This window comes from Telmatherina bonti, assembly GCF_933228915.1.
Source record: "Telmatherina bonti genome assembly, chromosome: 7".
Taxonomy (NCBI): domain Eukaryota; kingdom Metazoa; phylum Chordata; class Actinopteri; order Atheriniformes; family Telmatherinidae; genus Telmatherina; species Telmatherina bonti.
The window spans coordinates 9,488,056-9,508,922 of NC_136625.1; the positions used below are offsets into that span (position 1 = coordinate 9,488,056).

Consider the following 20,867-nt stretch of genomic DNA (forward strand, 5'->3'; position numbering starts at 1 on the left):
TCAGGGGCGAAGACCGCTTTGTCCTGCTTTGCTCTGATCAGTGAATGACAGATAGCCGCCTTCATCATTATTTTATTGTCATTTAGTCTTGAAAAAGTGAATGCAAGAGAGCAAATTGTGCTAAGTTGGAAGATATTTTGCAGGCCTAGCTTTTGAAGATGTGTGTGAGGTTGTATTAGCATATTCACATGGCCACATTCATTGGATGAAGAAAGTTGAAGGGTCATAACCCGATCCGTGCGTTTACATGGGAGTTTAAATTCCTGTTTAATTCCGAATAAAAGTTAAATCAGCTTTGAACTGATGAAAAACGAGCATATAAACACTTAATTCCTAATGTTAATTTTTATTTGGAATTAAACTTAATTCCGGTTTATTCTCTTTTTAATTCTGATCTACTTAATTCCTCTGTCGTGTAAACCTTAATTTCGCTCTACGCTAATTCTGGTCATTCTGAGCATGCTCGTTACCTTGTCCTGTCCCGATGACGCGTGTTGTTTTGCCTCCCGTGTTCGGTGGTCTGTTTTCCTTCTCCTTCTCAGTTGCTGCAAAAAGTGAAGTACTATGCTCGTGTTGAGCTGGTACTTCAAAATTATAATAAAAATAGCGGCGAAACTGGTACTTATGTAGTTTTTACGAGTTATGACTGAAAAGACGAGAAGCAGGGAGCCAACTTTGTTTATTTCCGGTTTACGTCATACGTTACGTCCACCCTCTGTCCAATCAGAACCCTTCCCAACCCACCGCTCTAAAGAGGAATTAAGTGAGGACGTGTTTCAAGTAAACATTCATTCTGAATTATCTTCATGTAAACTCGTAAGAGAATTAAGTTAGTTCCGAATTATTTAATTCTGAATGATTAATTCTCAATTTAGAAACACCATGTAACCGAACCCAATGTTAAGGCCATGAATTTCTTTGTAACAGAAACTAGAAAGAAAAAAAAGTCTTCAGTGCACATCAACCCACATAGAGGTGGACCAAATGTTTAGCTGCTGCTGCAAATTTGATTTGACTCATAATCCAAAAGGCCATGCAGTGTGGAGTAATTTGCATCATCCATCCATCCGTTATCTTCATCCAAATATCCCAACTGCTATCGGGTGAGAGGGGATGAGTTACCAGTCCATCACAGGGTCGACAACCAACCAATCAGTCTAATTAGGATCCCCACATGAGCAGGTTTTAGGACTGTGGAAGGAAGCTGGACCCACCAAGCTTGGGGAGAACTCTGCCAAAACCATTTGAGATCCAAACGGGGTCTTTCTTACTGTGTGGTGACAAAGCTAACCACCACAGATCTGTGCAACATAGTAGTTTGTATCACCTATCATTTAAACCTGCAGTGTTAAAGAACGCTTTTTTATTTCTTATTTTTAAGAAGTAAGTGATCCTCAGGAGGTAAAGAAGAGCTCTGATATGAAATACAGTGAAATCTCTGCCTTAAATAAGCCTCTTTTTTGTCTTGACCAAGCATTTCACGCAGCACAGTTCTACATAAATGCAGGATTAAAGCTAATAATTTTTTCATTTAATTCGGTTAACATTTCATTCTTGGTTAATGATCATAATTAGTTACTGTATGACTTTATTAGACAAATTCACAATACAGAAACTCTTAGTATCAGATCAACATTTGAAATCAGGTGAAATCCCAAGAAGAATGAACGTAATTGTCACTATAAACATGAAAAGATTGTTGCTAGGAGAGGAAATGTTTGCGTCTGTAGATGGATACCTGACCCATCTAAAGACCCTTTCCTCTAAGACTTTATTATACTTGCAAATTGTGCCCCACACTGTGCACTGAGACAGGCTGAAATGAGACATAGGCTGTGATGAATTAATCAGTGTAAGTGAGAGTCAATGGGTTCATCATTTTCAAATATGAGACGTGATGACACCACTGTTTGTTGTAGAAAATCGTGCATTTATTTGATTGAACTCTCTCCGCCATTGTCTTGTTAATTCTCAGCAAAAAATCTAAAAGGATCAGCATCATATTAAATATGTACATATCAGGCTTAAACAATATTGTGTGTGTACGGTCAATATGTGCTGAAAGCTGTGCTGGGTTGAGCGCCAGACCTGGGAGCCAAGTGCAGCAGGTTGCATAACAAGTGCTAATTTGGTTAGCTGGAGCTGACGGCGGCTGTAATTCTCCAGCACTGACAGCAGAGCTGAGTTAGGGAGAGTGACTCCACAGAGCTGCTCACAAGCTCACAGCATAACAAGCCTTCGCGGGACACATACAGGCCGCGGTTGTAGCTACCTGAGATGCTCCTTTTTGGAAACAGGGAATTGCTGTAAAGATGCCAGCAACCTGAGTAACTTGCACAGTAACTAAACTTCATTCAGGTCACACTCTCTGGCATTCGACTGCTTTTCTTTTTCTTTACAACTTTTGAGCCAGTTGTAGCAGTTGTCTATAGAAAAACTGTCGTTTTGATCTTTTATTTTTCCGTAGAAGCTAGTAAAAAGTCTTACTGAGGCCGACACAGCTTGGTTTGCTTGTTTTTATTCAGCATTTCACATTGGCGACAGGAGGACGCATGCTATGGGGACACTGCAGGGATGAAGCTTGTTTTATGTAAAAGATGAGCTGATTTCTGGAAAATTCTCACCATCATTAGAGAGTCAGAACTAAGGTTCAAAGAAGAGACATGAATTCTGAATGAAGTTGCATTTCTTTTCAACATGAGATCAGTTGCTGTTGGCACAGTAACAAATCACTGATGTGTGTTTTTTTTTAGACAGCCCTTTCAAAGAACGCACTGTGTTTATATGTGTGATTATATATTGTACCTCGTGACCCAACCAGGATTATCAGACTGTGGTCAGCTTCTGTTATGTGGTTGTACTGTAAAGCAGCTCTAAGCTCAGTGTAGCTATGGATGTCTGTGTTACCATAGAGCTGCTTAGTAACAGAAATTAATCACAGTCAGGAAGTAGACCGTCTCTCTCTGTGCGGCTCTCATTGACTCTCTGTGGCTCCCCCGCTCTCGTCCCTCTTTGTGTTTGTGTGCGAGATATTTGACCGCATCGACTACTATTCAAATAATTTACAAACTCTTCATTGTAAAAACTAAAATGAAGACTAATGAATGTTTCTGGGGGTTCATCTGTGGAAGATTGGGTTTACTTTATACTGAAGGCAAAGCACAAGCTTCAAAATGCTGATTTACCAACACCTAAAGTTGGCTTCCAGCAGCAAAAGTTTTACACCTTCTTATCATTTATAAATGTAAATGGTCCAAGGAAACAACCCTCCTTCCTGGGGTTATTATTGATCCAACTGAAGCATGCACACCCGCGTTAGTACAGTATCTTTTGACAGCATTTGTGCTTGCATGTGCGCTTGTGCAGTTCACAACGCAGTTGGGCAGAGATCAGCTGTCCATCCCTCCTACACAGATACTGACACACTCTGGTGCACACACAAACTGACAAATGCACAAATGCGCAGTCCTCTCCACAGCAGCAGGTGCACGTTGAAGTTTTTTGTGTGCTCCAAGTGCGCCGTGTCCAACTGACCGAGAAGACGGCTGTCTCTCTCGTGTGTGTGTGTGTGTGTGTGTGCACACGCATACAGAAACAACTCCAGTACAAACCAGAGGGAGTGCGCAGCAGATGTTTCAGATTTGGCGGCTGACCAAAAAAAGTAACTTCTTCTTTTTAATGTTTTTCATTTATTGTTTTTAACTGCAGTAACCACTATCATCTCATCACACACGCTAAAGACTGCAGGTTTTTGGCACGTTTGTGTCTTCTGTTGTAAAAGACACAACTCTTAAGTTGTGAACTCCATTTACAACAAAAACTTAAACCTGTCATTTGCTTCCCCTTTTTTTAAAATTTTTTTTTTTTTTTTAAACTTTATTTAACAGAAATGTAGAGAAAATGGCTTTTTCAGTGTCGTGTTTAGAAAATGTTGAATTTGATACTAGTGACACTGAAAGAAGGACAGCACCGCTAAAATATTTTATAACCAGCTAATTAATTGGTGATGGGTTAGGGCTCCATGATTGGGTTGAAAAAGAGCGTCCATAAAAGATGTAGTCTTTCTAAGATTGCATATTGTGTAGTTTTTATTTTTTTTTGCATTTTGTTGAAGAATCACTAAGAGGATATAAAAAAATTATATATGAAAGAGATATCTAGAGTGAGACCTTTTTTTTTTTATTAGTCACCAGGGGGCTTCACATTTAAAGTTTTATCTCTCCAATTGTCTGTATGCTGCTTTTCTTACCTTCCTTACCTGAGCTCAGGGAAGAATGACATCATGATTAAAAAATAAAATAAAAACAGATGAAGACAGACAACGCAGAGGTATTCCTCTTGAATTACGTTAGCAATCTGATCTGCAGTTGTACACCATGGTTAAAATCTTTAGTTGCATTTAGTTCAGTGATGCTGGCAGTTTAAAGTGTTTTTAGAAATTATGTTGGGTTTTTTTTTTTTTAATTTTTTTGTACTTGAAATACACTACCTGTCAAACTACTATAGACACTTTTCCATTAAATCCAATAGGAAAGTGTGTCCAAACATTTGACTGGTCATGTAAACATAAAACTTTCCCTATATCTCATTCTTCTTAATAATAATTTAGTTGAATTTCTATTTACTTTAAATTGTAATGATCAGAAAGCAATCCTGAACATGTATTAGATTGCAGAAGTTAGTCTGTGCCGTGTTAAAGTGACACTACAAGTTTCCAACTTTAAAACTCGGTGCTTGTGACTTGTTTCTGTGGCACAATTGTGTTAATTATGCACCATCCCGGAGCCATTGTTGCTCTGCTGTGTCCCCAGGCTGAGAACCCACGCTTCACAACTCCTTTTTCAGCCCAGAGCATCATGTGATGGCTGTATTTTGCTTTTTGCGCAGCATCACATCAGCAACTGAATATCAAGACACTGGCCACATTGAACACGCACCATAGCTGAGTCAGCAAAGGGACACAATCGGACATTATCAGAGGAAGTGATGAAAAGAGAGAAAAAGTGACAGCAAGAAATAAGACAAGTTAACATTGGACTGACCTTTACTGGCTGCAGAGAACCAAAGTTCAACAGTGCTGCTTCAAGGCAAGATTGCAAATGACTGTTACCTGCAAAAATCTATATAATTATACTCATCCACAATATTTTGGGAATAACTCAAAAAGCCATTTTTGACTTAACACAGGCCTGTAACCTGAAACTGTCTTACACAATGAGTATACTTTACACTGATCAGTTATAAAACCTAAACCACAGAGTTAAAATAGAGAAGAACTTCACTCTGCAGCTAAAAGAGGTTTAACCACTCTTGGAGTAGATTTATAAAACAAACAAACAAAAATGAACGTTGCTGGTAGAACCTTTGGTTTGTGTGGTTTAGACTTCCTACAGATGACATCAGAGTGATTCAGAGTGGTATTTCAACATCTATTGTGACATAAAGTTGTGGAAATTGGGTGTGTAGATTTAGTTTTCTATCTTTGTGACACATCAAATCAGTCATTCAACCTAATGTTTGTAAATACTTTAACTATGTTACCCTTTGTTTTCAATAAAGATGAACTACGTAATAAAAGAAATTTGGATTAAATAAAAAGAAATTGTTGGTGCACTGCTTAAAGCTAAATTTGGTTAAATATATGGAAAACATCAGTGAATAGTTTGTTAATGATGCTGTTTAGTCAGCTGTAGCAGCATTTATGTTCCAGAAATCATCCATCCATCCATTTTCTTAACCACTTGTTCCAATTCAGGGTCCAACAGGTTCAAAGACTATTTCGGCAATCATCAGGCAAGAGGGCAGGGTGCACCCAGGGTGCACAGAGAAACAAACAACCATTCATGCTCTCACTCACTCCTAGGGACAACTAATCCACCGAGAACCTGCAAACTCCCCAGCTGAGACTCAAACCAGCAACTTTCCTGCTGTCAGTTCAATTCAATTCAACTTTATTTGTATAGCGCCACTTTACAACAATGTTGTCACAGGACACTTTACATACACATCATTTCAAGCCAATTCATACATTTCCTATAATAGAAACCAACTGATTGCATCAAGTCATGACTTTGATCCAATCCCCCATCCTGAGCTGCACGAGGCGACAGTGGGAAGGAAAAAACTCCCCTTTAACAGGAAGAAAACCTCCGGCAGAACCCGGCTCAGGGAGGGCAGCCATCTGCCTCGACTGGTTGGGGTGGAGAGGACAGGAAAGACAGATCAACATGTACAACTGCACTTGTTCAGGAAGACCTGCGGAAAAAAGGAGAAATAAGGATACCGTCAGGCTACTGTGCTAACCACTGCAGCCTCTTGTTCCAGGAATCAGTTTGTGTAATTCACAGTTACACTAAATTAAGGGCTAAAACAAGTCAGCTTTCTTTCCTCTCCTAGTGAGGTAAGAAGAAAGAAAAGAATGGAGTAGTTGTGATTTACAGAAGAGAACATCAGTACTATTGCCTGAAAAGGGTCTTCCTTTTTTTTTTTTTTTTTTTTTATTTTATTTTCTGTAACATACATTAAAATAGGAAATACAAAGTTCTAGATGTATATTTTTCCTCAAGGCACACCAACAGAACATGTGGTCTTGGACTTATCAAGGACAACAGCTTGTGTAGAACATTAACACATGCTGCAAAATGCTTGTCATGAAGTGTAGTGGGTTTCCACTTCAGCTGTTCAAATCGAATAACTCCTTTTTTTTTTTTTTTCCCCCATAAAATCGAGATGTTTATAAATGTGAACTGAAGCCAGTGGGAACTTGATGAACCTAGACCTGCACCGTGCTGTTCCAGGTCAGCCTCATGGTGTTAGAAAAGGTCTCGATACTCTCTGAATCCTCTTCCAGGCAGCGGCCGTTGTCTGGGAAAAACTGCAGGTTTCCTTGATGTTATTGGCAGGACTAGGATTACCAGTGGGTGATGATTCAGGTGAAACTCTGCTCAAATATTTAATTGTTAAAAATTAAGCAGCATGTTCACAGAGTGCACACTCACACATTTGATCCTGGGTGTGTCTCCGAGTTGTGCATGATGACGGATTGACTCCTGTAGTGCACAGAGGGGAAGTGTATCACTCCAGTATGGCTCCCTCAACAAATGAAACATAGCATTATTCATTCACTGTGATATGTGAACACAATGTCTAAATGCAGCAGTTCATTCAGCATTACTGGAATGGAAACTCAGCTTTTCACGTCAATATTAGCTCATAAGTCTGCTGATTCTGTGAGAATTATCAGTTATTTCTGAGAGGGTAGTGATGTAATCAGTGTTGAATTATCTTGGGTGCTGCAAGTAAACATTTTAATTTGTTCTTAGATATTTAGTTTCCAGTTATAAAGTTATATGAAAGTTTTTTTCTGGGTTTTGGGACCCCCTCCAGTTGTGTGGTGGAATCCCACTATTGGGAAATCAAATCCCAGTCCGCCGTCTTGCCCATGCACCGCTATACATGTGAGTTTGTTGCCATGGTGAAGAGGTTGCCAACTAGGTGAGTGGATGTTGCAGCTTCTGCGAGATCTAAATGCATCACACCAGTTTTAAAATCTTCATGCCGGCTTCACGGCAGTCAGAAAAAAAAGTTCAGTCCAGAGTCTTTTAGACTCCACCTAAGACATTTAATGTTTTCTAAAAGCACTATGAATTGTCTTGTACATGAATTGTGTTGTTGAAAAGTTTCTCAGCATTGTAGTGTGACTGAAGCGGCTCCTTAAGGCTCTGTAGAGATGCTAACAACACGATTTATTCAAACACGCTGCTGTCATGATGATGTTATTTCTGGTTAGCTGAGATGCAGGACACTTAAACAACTATCTATTTGAATAGTTTTTAATAGAAATCAGGCATAACTTCAGTCCACTTGGATTTCCATCTCCGCAGAGCAGAGGGAGAAATGATCCCGATCATGTTCTTTTCATGATTGCAAGCTAGCACATCAACACTTTTACCAACAAAGCCAAGCACAGCCAGACCCAGAACAACAGAGCTAATCAGTGATTAGTTACTGACAGCAACAACAAAGCTAATGTTCATCCAGTTATATCTGGGAACGGTCTCCAGCCATAAAATCCAGTCGGACACATGGTCTTGACCTGCATCATTTGCACACATTTTTAAAAATGTTTCTCTATTGTTTTAGTCTGTGTATCTCATTACTTTTTTCTTTTTTAAACTTTATTTATCATTGTTAGTGTGTAACATAATACTGTAAAGCAAGTACATGAAGTATATCTGTGTTAAGTTGGCCAAGAAACCAGACTTGTGTATCTGTTAAGTTGTAACTGAAGTAATACCAACATTTGTTATCTCAGGCTCGGTATGTGGATAACAAATGTTTGTGTGCTTCACAACAAGTCAGAAACTCATAGTTTAAAGGTTTACAGGTTGATGTACAGTTACCCTAAAGGGCCGATTTCTTTCAGTATGTTGAGTTTAGGGTCCAGTTGTGTCTCATATGAGGGTACATCGGGATTTCAGGATTGTCGGTCGGGATCGGGACATCGGGATTATCATTTGGCTCTTCTGAGTTGTTTAGTTTAAAGATTGCATAGATGTCCAATAAGAGTCAGGAAAAGTTGTATACTTCTGTTTGGGTTGTACATGCAGTAACCTCCACATGGATTGCTAAGTTATCAACATTTGCATGTCGTCTTTGAGTAGTTTTAATGTCAATTTAGTGGGTGATAGGCCTGGTGTCTTCCATCTGTTTTAGACAAGTGCCTCAGAGTTGTAAAGATGCTAAATAAAAAGTTGTCTTTCGAAATATTAATTGAATTCTTTTTTTCCACTTGCTCTTACAGAAAGAATTCACTGACCTTGCAAAGTGGATATTAACCCAGGATGCTTTGCATATGAGGTAAGTTCTTTTACTGTTTTCCATAACATTTTTGTGGATCTCTATGAGCACAAGACAATCTTGAGTGTTAAAATATGGCATCAGGCAGGTATTTTGCTAATTTGTTACATAGTGATGTCATCATGTACAGGAAGAAATGACTGAACTGTAATGGCAGTTTTCGACTAGCACTTACCCCACTTTAGCTAACACCACACTACCTGGTTTCAATCGTTTCCATTACAAGTGAGGGACCCTCATTGTGGGTGGAGTCTTTGTATCAAGGCAAGACTTAAGTATCGCAGGGTCGTTTGGCACAACGGTGGAGGATGTTGGGGTGATACTTCATGGAAGATTTCATGGACAGAGCCGGAGAAGGCTGTTGGTGGAAAAGTAGTTGTGATGCTGCTTGCTGATATGACCCACAGTCTCATCCTATGATGTCAAATACTACTACTACTACGACTACTACTACTACTACGACTACTACTACTTCTACATCAAATACCACTAGCTAATAGTGGTCTGCAAACTGTACACGTCACATTTTCAGTCCGGCTCTGCACCGACAGAACCCCAACAGAGTCCACTCAGCCTGGAAGATCCTGATGGAATCCCCTACAAACTAGAAAGAGGGTCTTAGTAGGGGTTGGTGGAAAAGGGCCATAAGTGAGGTGTTACAGACTCCGAGGGAGAGAATAACTCTGTAGTGAACTGTTTTGCTCTTTTCAAAGATTTGGCTCTTTTGCCTCGACTCTCTGAGAGGAGTTGACTCTTTCAGCACCCAAACGTTCATTTGCTTTCACTCTTCTATTTGAGCTTAATTTAGCATAATGGTATGATTCTAGTCTCTCTTTGCTTGTGATTGGCTGCATTGTGTGCCCATCTGGTCAAGTCTTGCCCCTTCTGAAGATGCTTTTTATTCATGACAAAGAGTTGGCATTTTGCACATGTGATGTTTAGTCTACTTTAATAATATTAATTTCTGCTTTATTAATACCAGTTGTTATACCACTTAACCAGCTAGTTGCACTAACACTGCATGGATTTATTGTTGCTCAGTTGTTGACTTGTCAACTTGACAACATTGTCTCAGTCAGGGATGTCCAATCTCGGTTCTCGAGGGCCGCTGTCCAACAGGTTTTCCATGCATCCCTGCTCCAACACTCCTGCTTCCAACAGTCTATGGAGTTATCCACAATGACAGATGAAGTAGAGTCAGACATATTGAACTTGTGATACATGGAAAACCTGCAGAACAGCAGCTGGACACCGCTGGTCTATGTGATTTAGTCTGCTTGAATAAAGACCAACCAAAGCAAACGACGTCATGGGGGAAAAGTTTACAGATATTTCTGCCCAACTGTACCGAATCCCTCTGACTATCGTTGCATGAATGCAACCTTAGAGCTGCCATTATGTGCACATCCCTGTTCTTTAATGGACTTTGTGCTTGTAACTCTAAGTATTTTGATGTGTTGAGATATGATAATATAGAGAAAATGAGGGCAAAAAGTTTATAAAAAAGACCTTAAAACAATATAACTTCTTTAATTATATTCTAATCTATAGTCATTTGGCAGAGGCTTTTATCCAAAGTGACTTACATGTGATAAGTTAGCAATTAACCATAGCAATTAACCTAACATGCCTGTCTTGTGGGTGGGAGGAAGCCGGAGTACCTGGGGAGAACCCACACATACAGGGGGAGAACATGCAAACTACACACTGTTCAAAGCTGAGGCTCAAACCAGCGACTTGGTTGCTGTGAGGCCACAGCTAACCACTACACCACGGTGGTGCCTGTGTTATGCATGCTTGGGTTGATGCCTGCAGAAAATTCACGATTAAGTCAATAACAGGGCAACTAGAATTTTTTACAAGGAATAAACACACAAAGAGAATTGCAATTGTTCATGTTGGGAAAACCAACATCTCTTTTCTTAGCTTTAAATTGACACGACTGGGTCTTTATTGGAAATAAACTACTGAAAATGTACCATTTTTCTATACAAATAGATTCCTGAGACTTTCTGAACCAAAAAGAAACCTCAGCTGGATCTAAAGACTGGGAAACCTTGCAGGAGGTTTAGCAGTGGAGATGTGAAAGTGACTTCCTGAAACAAGCAAACGGGGGGCATCCTGACATGTCAGCATGGAAAGCGAAAGCTGAGAAAAGATGTGTGCGTTGAAGAGAGGGAGACAGTCAGCCTGACAAATTTTGTGTGTTGATAGCAGCTCTCATCAGCGTTACCTTTTTCATTCGAGACGACTCATTTCACTTTTGTTTTCATGCAGGGCTTATTATCCAGGCAGGGTTGAGACTAATTACGGGAGCAGCCTTTTTCTGCCACCGGTGGCGCTGTTTGCTTTAAACAAACACATTTAGAGTTTTCAGATTTTAAAACCATAAAATAAATGTAATTGCATTGTTAAAGAAACAACTATTATATGCTGCAGAGGTGTGTGTGTGTGTGTGTGTGTGTGTGTGTGTGTGTGTGTGTGTGTGTGTGTGTGTGTGTGTGTGTGTGTGTGTGTGTGTGTGTGTGTGTGTGTGTGTGTGTGTGTGTGTGTGTGTGTGTGTGTGTGTGTGTGTGTGTGTGTGTGTTTAAAGATGAACATGGGGGTAGAAAGGACTTGAAATAATGCTCCAGAACAAAAGAACAACAGGTCATGTAAATCATGCTGTACCTAGAAAGGCTCTATGTGGGAGAGAGAGAGAGAAAGAGAGAGCGAGGGGAGTTTTTTTTCTCGACATCAGCTAATAGGAGGGAGGAGTGTGTGTGCATTTGTGTGTGTGTTGTGGGAGGAGACAGGGAGGAGTGTGTGTGAGTGTATGTGCGTCTACATGATAGGGGGAGGGGAGAGGGAGTGAGAGGATTTGTGGCATGTAGTTAGTCAGCTGTCATTAGATGCAGATGACACACACACACACACACACAGACTCACACTGGTAGGAATAATCTCGCAGAGAAGAGACGGGAAATCCAAACTGTACGTGAGACGGTGACGTGTGTGTGTGTTGACAGTGTGTATGGTGTGAAACGGAGCGTATCCACCCAGGCCAGGCATGGGCTGTTTGGCCGGCTCCGGGCCGGGTATGCACTGGTTTAATCACAGCAAAGGTGAGCTCCAACCAGAAACGACTTTATTCCCTTTCATTCTGCTCTAAACACAGATTTAAAGGTGCAGTTCGTAATGTTCTGCCATCAAATACTTGAGCTACCTGTAGTTTCCAGAAAGAGAGGAATGGTGGGAACTAATCTAAGCTGAAGTTGTGCTGGAGTGTGGAGAAAATGTTAACTAACTTTTTAGAGATTTAGAGATTGGAGTCTGCTTGGAGTTCCAGTCCAAGCCGTGATGAGTGCAGCGCTCGCTGTAGGTGTGACTGTCTCATTCAGCCTCGGACTTTGAGCTGTCATGCATTGTTATTGTGGTTTTGACACTGTGTGCGTGTTTGTGTTTTGCGGGGTGGTTATGAATGACTGTCCGCATGCAGAGTGCACAGTCAGCAGGCCTGAAGCTGCTCTGTCACCTGAGTTCAAAACATCCAAATGTTTACTCAGTTTGCTCCAAAAAAAAAAAAGGAACAACAACTGGAACCGTTTGAGAGAGCGGCGGGTTCACGCGATGCTCGGCGAGTAAGTCAGGCAACATCTCTTGGTGAGCTTGGTGATAGATGAAAGAATTTTAAATTTTACTTATTTGAAGCCTTTTCTTGCGTATATTTGTTAAACTTTTTACTCTCTGTTTGAAAGAATAACACTGTGGCTGGATATTTTTCTTTTAACCATCCAGAGGGAAGGAGGAAAGTTTTTTTTTGTGAAGTCACTGAGCTGTGTCTGTGTGTTAATTTCCACACTTGCTGCTACTGCATTTCAGCCAATCAGTGAGCTGTAGGTGGATTTTGACCTTCTAGCCAGCAGGACAACATGAAACTCCCGCTGTTATCTCTGTGCTTTTGCCTCATCTCTGCATGTCTTTGTGTTTTATTCATTTTTGCATTTCAGTGAATTTGAAGCAGAATTGCATTGTCAATACTGTGGAGTTTGTTATTAATGTGTTGCTCAGAAAAGGTGAAACGAGTTCAGTAAAAGGTAAATATCAGTGGAAATGCAGAATATGAGGAAAAAACCGAGTATATACTGTAAGCTTGAGTGTCAATGTTTAGTATTGAGCATCTTTGTCACAAACAATTTAAATTGTTTTTCTGTCTTCTAACATGTTGCATAAAGCGACCTGATGTCTTCATGTTGACTACAACAAGCCTGAGGGGTCAGTTTTATTGTTCCTATGTGTGTTTCTCTGTCGTCACATAATTCATGACATGATACGCTTCACTTTAATGCTGATGACGTAGATGTTCTTACCTGTAAAAGCTACTGATTCTCAGACATACAGGGCTTTACATGCCAGCTTGGATGATGTTAATAATTTTTCAATGCAGTTTGAACCTTCTAACACAAGCTTTCTATTCAATAAGTACGCTTCAGGAATAGTTTTACAGGAACATTGAAAGACTTTCCAGAGCTCTGCTTGGGATGTTTTTGCCTCTTTTCTGTCCAGATGAACCCACGCTGCTTCAGTAACGTTCAGGTCCAGGCTCTGTGGAGGCTTCTTTCCTCCATCAGACCCATTGTCACTGATTTTCAGTGCAGTTCATGTTCCATGAGCATTTCTCTGTGTTTGCTTTCCTGAAAGAATGACTTTTTGGCAGCCATCCTTCCAGGGAGTATATTTCTGATGAGGCTTCTCACAACAGTAGATGAATCAACTAAAGGTCCAGATTCATCGCTCAGCTCCCGCTTCAGGTCTTTGCTGGATTATTTAACAACCTTGTGTGTACGAAGACATTATTTTATGCCTGACAAACCTTGTTAATATTTTACGTAGAAACAACAAAAGAAATGATTTTGTCTTCTTAAAAGGCTGCAAAGTTTTCTGTTATGTGTTGACACAACACTTGTTTGTCTTTTGATTTAAGAGCGTTTTTAATGCTTGAATGATTCATAGGTAACTTTTAAGGGACTAACTGTGTGTTCACACCAGATGGTTTGAGCGTTTTTGACGTTCAAAACTCTAAACGCTCACCGCTGGTCACTAAACTGTTACTTTTGTGTCCAACGTCCAATACGCTCCTGCCACATTTGCCGCTTGTCGGGAGTGAGCGGCAAGCACGGCGGAAAAGAGATGGAACCTTCTGGTCCATTTTCGACTTCCTCCCGCTGAAAAATGAGCCGTGACGTATTTCACTCTGATTGGTTGACACTCCACGTCAAGCAGCAAAAATTTAGGATTTTCCATCTCTGGCGTTTGCGGCGCGTCAACCTTATAAAACTTTTTTAAATTTTCACTGTGTTGACGTGCTTCCACATAGACTTTACATATAAACCTGATGCTCAAAATGCATCTGGTGTGAACACACCGTTAGAGCCAAAAATGCTCTTCTGAAAATGCTAACATGCAAAGATTTGAGAAATACTGAAGAAGCTACCAATAACCAAAGAAAAACTTTGAAAGACCTTCTGGACGCCTGGGGAACTATTGCTCAAGATGACTTTGAATGATTACAAGAAAGCCTGGCTGCTTTGAAACCAAGTGTTATGCAATGAGGAGTGGCTCAATACCTTTCCACAGTTCTGCCACATAATGCAACATGAAAACAGATTTTGAGCTCTCTTCTGTGTCTTTGTCAGAATCTATTTCCAAACATCTTGGCACTATCCGTTCACCAGCCCAGTTCAGTAGTTCATGCCCAGATTATGGTTGCCTTTGTAGTCACTGCAGAGCCGACAGAAGACAGCAAGTGTCTCTGACAACGAACAAAGCCTTTGCCTCCTTTGCTTTGTCTCTTTGTGTTTCCTGTGTGCTCCCTCATGCATGGATGTTAGATAAGTTTGCATGTTTAAATGTTGGACTTGGGTCACACATTCTCTGGTACAAGCTTGATTTCCTGCACTACATTGTGTTTGATGCGTAGCATCTTTTCTTTTTTGCTCTGCACTTTAATGTCCTTTAAAGAAGACGGGAAGAGTTTTTACTGGTGTGATTCGATAGGTTTGCAGTCGCAAACTGTCTGTAAAAGGAAGCTTTTAGTGTCTGTTTTCTTATCAGCCATGCATGACCATAGAGAGGAGCATCTGTGTTGTTTATTTTATGTGTCTGCTCCGTCGTTGGTGTGTAGTTGTGTTTAAAACTGATTTAGCATCCGGGCAGGCGTGTTCAATGATATTGATTCCTGTTTATAATCAATCAGTCTCTCATATTACATGAAACAGGACATGCAGTGTGATAAACAGCTGCTGGCTGAGTGTCCTCCAAACAAAGCAGTTTGATCAGTCAATCATGATCTCGGCTTTGCCCCAATTCACCTTAAAATTGAGAAGTTGATCAATGTCTGTGATACAGCTTAGATCCTCAATAAGGTTATTTTCTGGTTTTTCAATTAAACATCTAGTTGGAGAACATTATTTGGCTTAATTTTACCAGATGTCTGCTGATGTTGACACTGAAGATGGAAAAGCAGAACAGCAGTGGCACTGGTCACCCTGTATTTTACTATTATTCAAATACCAATTAGTCTTATTTATTTAGTCACAGGAAGATGTAGCGGTGTTGGCTATTTAGTCCGTAAGGGGAGCGTTGGTTAAAGTGGGTTAATTTGGACAGCTTGGGTTTTATGGGGAGGCACTTCTTAGCACACATACAGGCATTTGCTTTCCATTCCAGCGCTCTGGTGTCAGACGTTTTGTAGACTCCGACCAGTCAGATAAGGAAAGAAAAGAAGAAACGGTGTTGACTGCCAGGTGGCAAAGAGAGGGCAACTGTTTTCTTCTCATGATAAGTTATACAAGACTAGTTGACTGCCTGACAATGATATAATACTGTGTGTGTGGGCCCTTCGGGTGGACCTTCGCTTGGATTGGATCTGTGGATCTACTTTTATAGAGCTGGTATTTTTGCTTGTTTGTGCGAAGTTAAATAAGACACAATGCTGTAAAAGTTTGCCGTCTTGACTAAAATAATAGAATAAGATTGAAAGATTTTCAGCAGTTTTGAAGCTTAACATTAGTAACAGTTGACTGAAATGGTAAAATATAAAAGAACTTTATGGTTTTCACAAGAGAGCAAGACATGGAAGAGGCAAATCCAAATCTGTTGGGATGTGGTGACCATATGTGTCATGTGACTGATGACGTAAACAATCATCTGTTTCTGATTCTGAGGATAAACATAGTTAATACTCACTGACAAACAAAAACTGCAACATACAGAACCTGAGATCTCCCCTTCCATCATTTTTTATCCTGCTACTATGCTTATTGTGCGTACATCATCACTGGTTGATTTTCTTTAGGCCTTCAGTAAACATGGATCTAATGTTTTTCTTTCATGAGAAGTGGAGTAAAACTACTCTGAAGCTGAAAAATGTAGATGTACTGATTGTTTTACAGTCTAAGAGTTTCAGAAAGATTTAGTTTTTGGATCCCTTACAGGTAAAAATCACTTTAGAGGCCACTGAAGTTCCTGAAGCATCAGAAAGTGGAGTGTGTGTTTTAATAGTAAATCTTATTATCAAGTAGGTTTTGAATAATTGCTGGATTTTAGAAAAGACTCATGTTGCGCTTATAAGATTGAAGCTACTTGGTAAATATGTTGGTCTTCATACATTGTGAAATAAATCGGGATAGTAACTCCTTGGTTATGTCTGGATGCATGAATAATAACAATACTATAAGATCCAATCAGAGGTTTGATTGTAAGCAAATGATTATTTGACTAATTGTAAGGGATCTTTAATGAAAACTCATTTTGATTTGTGTTTTAGCTTTGAATCATTTTACTGATGAAGCTACTGACTGCACATCGTACTATAAAGATATTTTACCCTTCAAGTGGCTTTGCTCATAAGGCGGTGGCTGGAAACTCCTTTTTAATGAACTTGAAGAAGGTACTGCTGCTGCTACTGTACTAGAACCAAGTCAGAGATGGTTTCAACTTACCAAAGACCTTCTGTAACTTCTAATGTTCTGTTCAGTTTTATGCTTGAAGGGGAAATGCACGGAAACTGTGTGATTCTTTTAAAACACTAAAGTCGCGTTAAGTTATACAGATTCTCTTTGCAACATCAGTAGTTTTTAGACAATGAACTGTATGTTAAACACACAGTTTCAAGTGCAATCTTAAACTGCATGCTATGCTATTGATCCACCTGACAGCATTAGGAAGATGGCTTTAACCCATAAAACTCCAAGCCATTTATTGCTATTTTTGGTCCTCCTGACCTTTCTGCCTATTAATGCATGTATAATCTCAACCCTTTCACACACAGTCAAGTAATGAACATCTTTTTTTCAGGACAACCTGGGCAATCATAATATGTATTCTAAAATGATGCCACATAGATAGATCAATAGTTATGAGTATAAAAACAAAAGAAAAAACAAAATGGAGATTGAATGTCACAGAATTTATTTTAAATAAGACACAGGTTCTCTTTCTCTCTATGAGGTGTTTTTCTGTTTTCTCCTCGATTCTCTTTCTGTCTCTCTTCTATCCTCTCCAGTCCGGTTCAGAAATACAAACTTTGTAAAACCAACAATTATGTCAAATAAATAGAAAAATAAAATAAGAATCCAGAATATCAAGGGGAGCATTATATCTATAATGCTTCCCTTGGCAAAGTGAATTTGCTCAGCAGAATCCAGAAAATCATTCTGCTTACTTAAATGCTGGACAAGACAAAAAAAAAAAAAAAAGAAGACATAGATCAACAATGTGGAAGCTTTTTTATTTATAAATGTGTTTCTCTCAGGCCTTGGCTATCAGGAGAAAAAGATCCCAACATTCTAGCATAAACACAACCAAAATTGTTTATATTTTTACATTTTTTGTCCATTTGTTTTCCCTCTCACTTATTGAATCAGTTGTGCCACTCTTGGAAACAGTTTCTGTCTGGAACAAGACAGACTGCTTCATCTCACCTCTTACACTTCCAGGGGATGGACTGTTAGTATTACTTTGTTTTTGAGTCTGGAAGATAACGATTTCAAGTAACGCTGATCTTTGGCTGCTTCGATTGGATGTCACCGTCATAAAAACAAAAGAAGAAATCTGAGCATCTGATTGGTCAAGAGACCAACAAAAAATAACAAGTGTTTATATCCAGCTTTAATATGAAGGTCCGCTAACATAATCGGCACATTTTTAATGAGAAAATGGAATGAATCATAAATGTAGCGCGGTGGAATTAACATGCAAAGTTCCCGGAAATAACGCTACACCTAACAGCTGGATTGAAAACCTTTTTAAAAGGCTAGAATTGTCCCTACCTCACAATAGATCACCCAAAGAGTGTGCTTGTCATACAATTTTCCCCATTAAGATTTGTGATGTGGTTTCTGAGATATTTTGGAAAGTGTTGACGCTGTCGCTTTAGATCGGCGCCGAACCAGATGACTTCGGAGAGTTAAACCTCATTTCAAATAAAGATGGTGGTTGTGAATGGCGTGAGTGTTCTTTAAAGCGTACTGATGTAAGATATTACGAAATGGTCAAATAATAAGAGGAACATTATTTTGTTACTTTAATGTCTACATAAAGTTGACATAAAGTCAAACTTTATTTTATGAGATCAGGCAGGCTAGAAACCGCTTTTCTTCTTAAATGTGGCAGTGCCAAAGTTAAAAATGTAGTTTTTTCTTTGCAGAGAGCTGAAACCAAAAAACTTCTGTGTGCCCAGAAATAAAAATAGTTTTTAATTGATTTATATATATGTTCTTTTGCATATTAAAGCAACAACTTTTTTACCATTCACCATCCAGACATAGGTCACAGCTTCAATCAGACATGCCAACAACAGTGATGGAGAGAACCACAGAGTGTTCATGGTATTTGGCTTTCATATGAGGCTGGATGGTGTATCAAGTGAGATATAACTCTGGCCACTGAGGAGGTTTTCTTAAAATAACATCACAGTTTGTGGTAAAATGGGCAACTGAATGGGAATGGAAATAAGATTGCCATAAGAACTACATCAGAGAAGCAAGGGTGTGTTCATTCAGGCATAAGGCTGACACTTTCAGTTCCCATCAACTTCATGGAAAGGAGTACGTGATTGAAATGAGTTTTCTTTTCTGCAATAAGCTTCTAAAGTACAAACAAAAGCTCATCCGGGCAGCAAGGTGTCACAATACCAGTTTTTGTTTAGCTACAGCTGAAATGATTGCTTAACTTAAGTCAACTATGTGTTGCAGTAATAACACACAGTTGCAAGGATAGACACTGTTTTCCGATACATTAGCTGACCAGATGGTGGACAACTGCAGTCTTAAGGAAACTCGAAACTGTAGACGAACCAGGACTAACCTGAGGGGTATTTATTAATGCACAGCTTTAGATAATGCACTTATTTCAAACCCAAATGACCATTTCTTATCATTAGTGTTGATGTAATAGTGGCTCTGATCAGTTTACCTTCAAAAATTTAAAAATGATTGAGCTCTTTCTATTCTCTTACATCAGTCAAATATTTATTCAAAAGTCTGCATCTGGTTTGTGAGTCTTTGCTGAGTCAGCCCTCATGAGCTTCAACTTGTCAAAAATACATAACAGCAGCCATCAAAGTCTCTCTCCACTTCCATCCCTCATTTGCAAAAGGCCAAACACAGCACCACAGCTCCAAACACCTGGGATGTACATAAAGAAAGTTGATGTACTGAGTTGGACACGCCAACGCCTATAGATGCACAAACACACAAACAAACTCTGTGTGTAGACGTTGGAGGCCTTTCTGTGTGGGAGAAGCCTCTGCTCCTAATCCAGCCTCAGCAGGGTATTAAATCTACTTTACTGTATGTTTGTGTGTGATGGGAGGGTTTGCTGGCTTTTACACTGCAGCCTTAACAGGAGCTTAGACACGAAAGGGAGGAGGGTCCCTCCTCCCAGTCACCGCTGTCAAACCCACTGCTGTCCAAATTCTCAAATGATCCTCATGGTTGTTATTTGGTGCATTGTTTCCTCACAAAAGTCTTTGCTGCATGTGTGTGCTTGTCTTCTTCGTGTAACTGCACTTAATGACTAGTTCAAAGAAAAGTTAATTATCCCCTTTGATTGTTTTATTCAATGGTAGAGGAGTTAGTCAGATCCTGTATTAAGTATGAGTGCCGGGACAGCAATGAGGGGAACAGTGAAAGACCTCCACAAACCCACTCCCTTTAGTCAAAAAGCAAGTGGGTAGCAGCAATAAAGCCTAGTTCAATTAAAAAGAAAAACCACTGACTTACCATTTTTGATTGATCTGTTGTAACGTGACATCTTTAGATGATTAAAACTCAAGCTGTATGTTTTTATAGATGCAAGAGGTTTAATTAATTTTTATGCTCTTTGAAGCAGTGTGGGAGCCAGAAACTTTATATAGCGGTGGACATCACTCTCATTGGGGTGATTCAGAGACGGAGGATTTTATAGATCTATGTTACCCCATAGTCCTTGGACATATGCCTCACATTGGGCAGAAACTTGCATGGAGACCTGCTACTTTGCCTTTTTTTTTTTTTTTTTAAATACTTCCAGGCTAATATAGAAACATGTTGCACTGTAGTGGAGGAGCAATTAAGAAAGAAAACCTGCAATGCTTGCATCTCCCAAGAAGGAATGAAAGAGTAACTCTTACCCCATTACCACCAAATGTATCATTACTTATACTACGGATGGACATTTTAAGTAAATATGAGTACCAGCCAAAGGTTTGGACACACTTTCACCTTACTGTAAATGGAACAGCATGTCTGAACCTTTACCTAGCAGTGTACTAGGGGTGGGAAAATCAAATCAAAAAATTGAAAATCTGGATTTTTTTTTGCCTCACAATTTTAAAATAGATTTTTTTTGTTAAAAATTAGATTTTTTGTTTTCAAATAAATAAAAAAAAAAAATCCACCATAAAATTGTTATTTTTGTTGTTTTTATTCATCTTTTAACTTGTCTTCTTGGGCATTACAGCAGCAGAATGAAGGTCTGGCTACTGT

At 39.5% G+C, this 20,867-nt stretch overlaps 1 protein-coding gene across 1 annotated transcript in view; it reads left to right on the forward strand.

Moving 5' to 3' along the window:
• The window catches only part of LOC306758038 (nuclear receptor coactivator 2-like), a 73,044-nt gene that overhangs the window by 5,996 nt on the left and 46,181 nt on the right, over positions 1-20,867 (forward strand). The window contains exon 2 of the mRNA XM_079243254.1: positions 8,804-8,859. The gene's annotated coding sequence lies outside the window, so the exon portion shown is untranslated. The remainder of the gene's footprint in view (positions 1-8,803; positions 8,860-20,867) is intronic.